The sequence below is a fragment of the Copadichromis virginalis genome, linkage group LG13 (assembly GCF_057382275.1).
Source record: "Copadichromis virginalis isolate Kocher_CV1m ecotype Utaka linkage group LG13, C_Virginalis_male_GT1.1, whole genome shotgun sequence".
NCBI lineage: Eukaryota > Metazoa > Chordata > Actinopteri > Cichliformes > Cichlidae > Copadichromis > Copadichromis virginalis.
Window position 1 is genome coordinate 3,486,456 of NC_140630.1, and position 9,205 is coordinate 3,495,660.

Consider the following 9,205-nt stretch of genomic DNA (forward strand, 5'->3'; position numbering starts at 1 on the left):
TGGAGAGCCACAACAGAGACTGGTACACCAGCTGCTGGGGAAACACAAAACAGGGCAGACCAGGGCCAGAATATGGGGCTAGAATAAAGAGGCTGTCCACCAATAAATCAATCAAAGTCATTCCTTTGGATAGGCAAAAAAAAAAAAAAAAAGTCAGCACTGATACCTGGGCTCACCCAGATGAAGTCTGTGTGTGGGGAAACTTTTAATGCTGCTAATTTTTACTATTCCAGGCAATCTTCAATAGCCATGATGCAGACAGGACCCAGGATGATGGAAACATATCAAAATTTGCAGGTATTTGTTAACTCATTCATTCAGCACAGTAAATATGGTGGTTACACAGAAAGAGTGAATAGAACACAAACTCTAAGATGTTTCCCAGGGTCACTGGTATAGGTTTAGCTAATGCCGAGAAAGAGCTTTGCAACCTCCCTACAAAATAGTCAGGTTTAAATGCAGTGGGTAAGTGTCATTCTTCAGTGTCCAAGTATAAGGTGAGGGAAAATGAATTTAATCAGTAAGTGAAAACCCAAATGGCTGACAAACCTTGCTCTAGGCTCTCGAGCTAATAAATACAGACCTCTGTAGTTTGATACTGCTGAAGCATCAGTGACAAAGACTTTGTTCAGATCTCTTAGAATGGCAGCATTTGAAACTAGTTTGAGAATGAATTGGATTGTGATATCTGCTACAGACACTTATGTCATTAATTCATCAGTGCTTCCTAACCTTCTTCATCTGAAGTACCCCCACAGGCCTGTTCAATAGACTCAAGTACTCCTTCAGCATTTCTACTTCCCGTACTCAAATATGTTCATTAGGATTGATGCTTAACTGAATCTTAGTCAAAGGAGCTTGCAAAGAAAAGCGTCTGGACTTCGCCTGAGCCAAGGTGTGAAACTGTTTCACACCCAGTTTCACACCTTGGCTCAGGCGATTAGAGGATCATCAGGGGGTCCTTTGTCCCTCTGTGGGGGGAAACTCCCACTAGGTTTAAATCTGGGACTCTCCACCATTTGACCTTAGAACTGAAGAAGCTTCTCGGATGAGAGGTGAAACGTCTTCAAGTAACTTAAAGAAGTCCAGACGCTTTTCTTTCCTGGATGACTGAGAACCTTCACAGACACTTAACTGAATCTTACTTAACATTATACAAAAGTGGAAACTGATAAAATGATTTTTCTCCAGCATAACAGTTTTTACCGCTCAGCTGTAAAAGGATGGTGGGGTCTTTAGGTGGTTGCCCGTATGTGTAAAAGCGATAACTCGATTCTGAGGCAATGTGTGAGCTTCAAATTGATATCATAGATGTATCTGCTAAAAATCTTGGACAAATTTGAATCTCAGTGACCTCGATCCAGGTAAGAGGTCAAATTTTCTGAAAGTTTTGGGGATGTGATAATTCAAAATGAATTAAATTAATACCATAGGTGCATCTACTAAAAACTTTCATCAAGACTAAACTAGTCATGTAGGAGGAGTTCAGGAACAAACATGCAATTCAATTCAATTCAATTTTATTTATATGGCGCCAAATCACAACAAAAGTCGCCTCAAGGCGCTTGCAGATATACATGTGCTACAATCATTATAGTTTGATGATACAAAATACTGATACAGTAAATCTGTTCATTGTTTTAGTGCAGTCATAAATATGGCTAACACAAAACACTCCAGGACACTCAAATTCACCTCAGGTACCCTCTGGGAACCACTGGCCTCAGGTTCTTTTTATTGACTCACACATGAGTAAGTTAGTGGACAGGCCATAATGTCAGTGTTTGATTTATGACTGCAAAATTAATCTTAAAAGAAGAAGAATATCTTAGATTTTCCCATGTTTGCTTTTAGTACACTTGTTGGTTCAGCACTGACTCACACAAGGGGCCGCAGGAGGGGAAACAAAAAGTCTTCAGTGACATCTCCCTGTGGGATATGACCTCCTGTTTTGGGAAGTGGAATGTATCACCATGGAAACAAAGTTCCCAGTCCTGCAGAGGGAGAGTTGTTGAGATGGTAAAATTCCAAAAATGAAAATGCTGCCTTTCCAGCCCCCCCTAAAAAAAGAGTGTTTCTCTTTCTTGCAGGAGATTGTTTTGGGAATCTCATCCCAGAGGTGGAGGCTGTTCTTATTAAAGTGCACCCAGACTTCATGCATTAGTTCCTGCCAGGACAGACCTGACAAAATGAAAATGACACATGAACAGCAAAGGCTTTCCAGCCTCTTGTTACTATAATGAGGCAACAATAAAACCAGCACCCCTATTAATGATCATCATGATTCTGGCTCCCAGAAGGCCGGTGAGTTACAAGACAGATAATGAAACTTGAGACAAGCAGCGTTTCAGTCGTGGGAAGTTAAAGCTGGAAATGTTGACTTAACTTTAAGGCTTCCATTAGACTGGAGTATACTGGAGGTTTGGGGATAAAGGTGAATAAAACAATATTCAGGGATTTAATTTATGTTTTAAATTGTGTTTTACGTCTTTTAAATGTTTCTAGTGCACAGTATAATAATACTAATGCAAATATATCAGAAGTATGTAAAACCCATGGTCCAGTGCAACTGATGGTAAAAAATTACATGCTCTCATTAGACCAATTATTGCCAAGTGTAAGAATGTGTGTGTTGAAGTTTATGTCAGTTCAAATTAGGGCAAAAGCTTGAACATAAGAAAGCGAGTAAGAGAGAGACAATTAAAGAGAAAACAGGAGGGAGACTGACAGGTCAGAAGAATAAGGTACAGAAGGAAAAAGATACAGGGATAAGAAACTGAGACAGCTGCAAACGAATAAAAGAGCTGGAGAAGATACAAAATGATGGAGATGGAAGAGAATGATTCTGTGGTGAATTTAAGATAACGAAAGAACAGAATGAGAAGCAGCAACGTGATTGAAGAATTGAGAGCATCTGTGAAATTAGGTGGGCTGAATACGTACAAGGAGTAGATGGATATCAGATGAGAAAAAGAAGACAAAATTAGAAGAACTAAGAATCAATAAAGAGCACGAGTGTATGTGGGGGAGAAAGAGAAGAAGCTGTTCTTAGGATGGCAACAGTTTCACCACTTTGTATTTTTATCTGTTTATTTAAATCCCTGAAAGTGTCACAGTTAATCTATTGTGTAACCCTGACACTACTCTACATAGAGACACAAGCTATATATATGCAATCATTTTTATAGATAGCGCTGCATCTGTCTTACAAATTGCTGACTCTTTTTTTAACCTCTCATAGTATTTGCTTCTTAAGTGGGTTTGCTATCATTTTGCAGGCTGTTTTTGACTAAACACAGACAATAACAGCCTGCTGATGCAGGCCTGTAATCCTTAGTTTTTTCCAGTGGCTTCTGTGTTTTCTTGCCTGGTTAAGTCTGATTACTTTCTCTTGTGCATTATTACCCCTTTCTCTCTGGTATGCATTTATGATCAGCTAATCAAATGTATTTGATTAGCCGATCTTCATCATCATCATCCTAATGGACTGAATGTGTAGGACATGAAAGGCATTATGGATTCTCATGTTTCACAGTAGATGGACAGAGTCAAGGTTACTTATAGTCTCAATTTCAAATGGCCCAGTAAAATCTGAAGACAGTTTTGACGTAGTGTGTAATGGAATATTTTTGGTTAAGAGCCAGACTTTCTGACCTGGTACGTCGGCTGGAGCAGGGGTCCGACTGTGATCGTGATGTGTTTATTCTTCTCTTTGGTTCTCATGGAGGGCAGGTTGAGTCTCATGCCAGAGTGTCCCGCAACAGCGCAGATGGTCTTAAACAGAAGGAACAGGACTCGTACCTTCAATGTTTGGTAAGAGAGGTGGTTGGTAACTCAAGGATGATTCAAACGGTGAAAGGCCGCTGGCAGATGAGGTCAGGGTCTCACTGTTTCCATACTCAGTCCAAGCAAGCTGAGATAGAGGACCACACATCGGACAGCTGCTTCCGGTTCTTGTTTAGTTCTCTCAGTCCGTCCATTGAGCTGAGGATAAATTACCAGAGGATAAACTAACCTGGGATGGAAGGAATGGGCCTGTCAGTTACTGACTGGACTTCACTTCTCAGTGATGCAACCTGGAAGGAAACTGTGTCAATTCACATTTCTCAGATTCTCAGAGATCATTTACCAGGGCTTGGAAGATGTTGCATTTAACTCAGTAGAATAATTAGACACACTTCTCTTAGCTTGACATTTTTAAAAAAGAGTTTATAAACTGCAGCTCAAGATTGGAGCCTTTTCAAAGACACTCCTGAACTTAGAGACAAACTCCACAAAGCCAGGGTAAGAGTTGAGCAGTGCGTGTCCACTTTGAGAAAAACAGTTTCAGCACTGTCAGATGAATAGGTGTGGCACTGCCGTCTGAAGGCCACAAAACACTGAGTGTTCCAGGGGTGGTGGAGGAAGCAGACCAGGTGTCTAGGACCGTGGAAGGAGAAGGAGTCGTACTGGGTTTAGTGTGATACCTCCAAACTGCATGACTCTTTGAAACATGGTGTCCTGTTTTCCAGAAATGATGCAGCATCTGTTTGGGCTTTTCTAACGGAGCTTCTTGTTGGGTGGGGAAACATAGAATTGGGTCTGAGTTCATAATTTCCCTCGGGATGAATAAAGTATTCTGATATACCTGACCTTATCATTCTGCCGCAGATAGTGCTGCAGGTGGACTCAAACAGGACTTTCAGAATCAGATTATTTACAGGAAAAAATACTTCAACAAACATTTTTCCATCTTGGGTCCATAAACAACAATCCAGCAAATATTGGCCTTCCACAAAAGATTCACCCTCACAAACCCCGTTTCCACAAACATGCCAGGGTTTCCTGGTAAGTTTCAGTCACGAATTCTAAATATAGCCAAAAGTACAAGGTGGGAAACCGACTGAACCAACGATGTCAGGTGCAGAATGAAGGTCTTCCCTGTGTTTAATATGCAGTGGAGTCAGATGATGATGCGCAGGTGCACTTATTACCTACAGGTGTGCTGGAGCAAAGGGCGGGAATGCCAGAAGGATTGCATCCCTGCAAATAGAGGTTTGGTTAACATGCACCCAACACAGACACAGGGAGAAAGAGAGCGGAAGGGACTGCAGAGCGGAAGCGAAACAAATTGGAGGACCATGATAACGTATCCGTTTGTCAACCTGTCTCATAGATACCATGGGAATCTGCCACATCCAGAAACCCCGTATCCTCACACAGCGACAGACACTGATTTAAATCATTTTTAAGATTAATAAATATTGCTTTTGCTGCCGGTATTCCAACTCAAATTCAATGGAAATGTGAAGTCAAGGGATCATCAGAGTAAGGACAAATCATCCCGGGGAGGACACGAATGTGTGCACCAGATTAATGTCAGCTCAGCCCACGGTTACTGAGTTCTTCCCCTAAAAGCAGAAGAAATCTCAACCTTAGCTTGTTGGATTGCCAGTCCTATTAAAATGATTCTCCTGGGGATCATAAATGTCTGTACAGAACATCTAGTGATCCATCAAATAGTGACTAATAAATTGACAAGCTGGTGGCCTGACAAAAGACGTTCTTATTGAGCCAAGCTACTGAAAACGTGACGCAATTTAACAATATGTGAAGAGTTCATATTAAAGGAGACTTCCTTGGTCCAAATGCTGTTAAAGGGAGTAGAAGGAGTAGCATCTGTCCTCCTTATTTCTCTGTCTTGGACAATCTCGGGGTGTTTCAGTGGCCTGCTTACACTACTCGCCACAATTGTTCTATATCCTCACTCTACAGGAATGTGGGCTGACTTCTGAACCCCCAATTACTGACCACTGCCTCATGAATGCTTCTCTTCCAGTCCTCTTTTTTCCAATCTGATCCACTCCGTTCTTTTCATTTTCACTGCCGCCTTTTCCTTTCTGGCACTTCAATGCATTTGATTTCTTTTGTGTTTTTCTCATTCTGACAATTCCTTTTCTTCTCCTGCTCCTCATCTCGCCCCGTCTATTCCTCTACCCCTCATCTTTATTTCCTGTCTCAAAGGCTCGTTCAATAGTTTCCCGGCTGACTGACTCATCCTCAGTTATCCTTTTACTTTGAATGACTCATTATTCTCCGGTTTACATCAGTCACATTCACAAAGACACTTCCACAGATGGATGGTTTTACATAGCCATGTGCAAAGTTTCTGTTAGTGAGCTGAAGAGAAACAAAGAAATCAGGCTTCAGCTTTTAGCTCCAAACTGCATTTTGCCATGTCACAGTCTGGCCTCTCATCCAGAGAGAAAGACTACTTCCTGCCCAGAGCATGCTGGGATGGATGGCAGCCCATTTTCTTTTTAAATTTAATTTTCAGTCCACAAGCGTATCTTTCCTATCAAATTCAACATATTAGTGGACATGCAGTGGTACAAGAAACTGTCCAAATGAGATTTGAGTGGGATTTGTTCCTCATCTTTCAAAGCTCTTCCTGTTAAAAAGGAGTTCTTCTCCCCAACGATCACCAAGTGCTCGCTCACCAGTGAGCATTTGTTGTTTTCAGTACTTTACCTCACATTAAAAACCCTTGTTGATAAGAAGTGGCACTAATTTTGTTAATCTTTTAAAATGTTGATGTCTTTACCCAAATTATCGTTGTGGTCGTACCAAGGAACGTTTGAGTCCCTTTGCTCCATCAGCACAAGCAATCCATCGTAGGCAGCCACATGTGTGGGCTGAGTGGCCATCCCTCTTGATGAAGCGTGCAGCAGCTGAACAGCAGCTGAGTCAGAAAATACCAAACTGGGATTAATATCAGGGTGTGATGGGTACTATTGCACGAAAATCCCTCTGCACTGCAGCTCTGACCACAGCTATGCTCCGGGCAGCAGGGCGGTAGTAAAAGAGGACCATGATTAATTACTTTTGAGTAATCAGTAAACGTTTACCACCTCCTGCTATTACTCCTATAATGTGATACTTGAATATTTCAGCCTGTGATTAAAAAAGAAAACAGACAAAAGTTGACTGAAGTGATAAAACACACCCCATTTCCCTAAAAGATGCTCAGCTGTTTTGTTGCTATACTACCCCACAGTCTGGTGAAGCTTATCAGGTCTAATGTTAGCTTTACTCAGACAACTGACAAATTGTCAGTTGTCTGAGTAAATGTTTCTGCTTTGTAACAATATTGCAATGAAAAACTTTATTCACCATATTTCTAGAAAGAAAAGTAAGAAAAATTATGTTTGAGGTTAATCTCGCCAGTATTAAATGCAATAAAAAACACAGCGAGAAGAAAAACTGCTCTCTACAGCTAGTTTAGGGAACTGGGAATTGGGCCGCTGTCTTTCTGCAGGTGTTGGGCTTCAGGAAGAGAAGCTCATCGGCTTTTTTGAGCTACCAGGTGCTGTGTCCACGAGCTGCTCCCCAAGCATGGCTCCAGGGTTGGACCCCAGTAACCCTGTGCCAGCAAGATATTGTTCATTGAGTTTGTTTTATCACACCTCCGTTTGCTTTGGGCACACCTGCACAAAGATAAATGCAGGTATTCTATTCTATTCTATTCTATTCTATTCTAAAAATCACCCCAACTGCTATCATGAGGTGGCAATCCACCTGGAAGCTCGAGGAAGACAGAAGTATAGACATCACTGCTTGCTTGCACCAAGTGGTAGGGGATAGATGGATGAATGGCCAGTAAAATAAAACATGTAGACATCAGTACGCCAAATAAGGATTTGTATAGATTTAACCAGTTATGAAACATCCATACACATTCGTATCTGCAAGCTCACTGTCTTCTTTATGAGGTTTTTCGAGAGATGTGGAAGAACTGCATGTGTCACACAAACAAAGCAACGGTGTTACTCTGTTGGGTGTCGTGCATGTCTGAGAGATGGATTATGGCAATTCAATGAACACAGAGGCTACACAGAGACAAGCCAACAGCGTAGTTTCAGTGTTGACCTGTAACTGGAAAGTCAACTACCATAGCCAAGTTCTCCACAAAGACGAAGAACTACAAGAGAGGACAGAGAACAAGGAAGTACGAGTAAAGAGAACGGGTAATGACTGCAGTGGACAGTTTCAGTTTTATTTAATACTCAGTTTCACAACTTGACAACAAAGTGTATCTCATGACTGCTGTTTACCACCATGACATTACCCACTGAGTAACATTGTCTGAGTCTGTGGGGATTGACTCACTTTTGGAGCCAACCTCATGTGGCCATTATGGGAACTGCAGTTACACAATTTGGCAGGAGGCAACTGAAACATGTTTGTGTGTATGAAACGATAACATTTTAATATTATCACTTAATATTATCTCAAGACTTTGTGTGTGTTTGGGAGGGGGTAATTCATATAGTTATTTGTTAATAAAAATTATTTGTATGAATCTACAAGCATTTTTTTTCTGTCTTAAAATAAAACAGACAATTTTTCTTAAGTAATTTGTTTGCTGAAATTTGGACAGGTCACTTAATACTGTGGGTTTCTTTCTGTGTGAGCCTTTTTATGAAGGGACTGAAAATAAAAGTCGAACTATATCACAATCATGGGTATAAGCACACACTGCAGAGGCTGTCACACAAGAAGCATTTTATTATTCTAATTATTAGCTCTCCCCTCCCTTCCTCCCGTCTTTAACCTTGAATTTGAGGACCAGCTCGGATTCCTCTGGAGCTGCTGTTCGCCGCCGGCGAGCCTCTCCTCCACACGGACCCATTCCAGCACCCGCTCCACCTGTTCATGGTGAGCAGTTGGCATTCTTCAGGATACGTATTCACGAAAACACACACCACGAGACTCACACAGCATACATGCCACAGGACTGTAGACTCACTGTCTGGTTTAGCTTCTGTGCCGTCCACAGCATGTAGAGCAAAGACTTAAAATAGAAACAAAGTTACATCTGAAGGGATTCTTTAAAAGGTAAAAAAAAGATTGTGTTTATAGCTCAAAATAAGAACCAGACATTTGCCTTATTCATCAGGCTTCTCTTATTTAGCAAAGGTTAATCTTGTAGTTTGGTCACTGGATCTCTTGAGGCTAACTCTCTAGCATTTTTGAACCCAAACCAAGTCCATCTCCTATGCCACCCACTCTGTGACAAGTTTAAGTCCATGTGTGGTCACCCTTGCAGCAGGTCAAGTATCTCATAATTATGAAGGGTTGAAATACTGAAGCAAGCTTTGGGACTTTCTCACCTTCCTTCAATGAAAACAGAACATCTGAGGCAATGTATGCCTCTGTCTCTCAG